Source organism: Ursus maritimus, unplaced genomic scaffold (genome assembly GCF_017311325.1).
Source record: "Ursus maritimus isolate PB19 unplaced genomic scaffold, ASM1731132v1 scaffold_24, whole genome shotgun sequence".
In the NCBI taxonomy this organism is placed as follows: Eukaryota; Metazoa; Chordata; class Mammalia; order Carnivora; family Ursidae; genus Ursus; species Ursus maritimus.
This window is the reverse complement of record NW_024424897.1, coordinates 1507898-1508722: the sequence shown is the minus strand read 5'-3', so window position 1 is coordinate 1508722 and position 825 is coordinate 1507898.

The window sequence follows — 825 nt, the reverse complement described above, 5'->3', positions numbered from 1 at the left end:
TGCTCGTAATCCTAGGGCGGCCGAAGCGGCGGTGCGTTTTTTTAGTCCTTTAGCTAAAACCAAAGCAAACCTAAAGGAGCTCCAGATTCAGGAGCGCGCGAGCCACGCAAAATGGGGACGGTGGCTCTGGGGACCGAGCCCCGCTAGCCCGGGGAGGAGCCCAGCGTTCCGAAGTTCGGTTCTTTCCAAAATGTCCTTGTCATCATTTCTCCGTCCGGCGCGAGGCCCCCCGGCCCTCTGCCGCTTTCGCTCCATTTCCTCCCCTAGACCCGCCAGGCCTGTGCCACGGCGCGGTCCTCTGCCGCGGGCTCTCCCGGAACTGGGGGGAGGGGGCTTGGAGCCCAGGGACTGGCGGGCGACGGCTCCGCGGCTTAGGGCCCAGGCCGCTGCGGCCGCGCGTCCCCGCCCCGCGCCTTCCTCCGCCTGGGTTCCGCAGGCCCCAGGAGCCGCTCGCCGGCGGACTTGGAGGTGCTACGAGGCCTCTCTTCCGGAGCAAAGAACACAAAGAAAAGTCCCTCCAACCCTGTGAGAATCGCAGTTGCACAGACGGGCGACAGTAATTCACCCCCAGTCTGCGTAAAAAGTCTGGCGGGATGGTGAGCCGGCGATCCGCCCGCGGGGGGTGGAAGATGAAAATTGCTGCTGGCAGCCGAGCCCGCGTCCCGAGAATCGCGAGCAGCTCGCGCTTTCTCGACAGTTCTGAAATCTCTTACAGGAAAAAAGAAACCCCGCAAAACAAAAGCATAGCACACACGACTCCCCGGAGGCCGCCGGGAAGCCTCGCACCCCCGCGGGCGCAGCTCATGGTCCTCGGCGCCTTTGAAG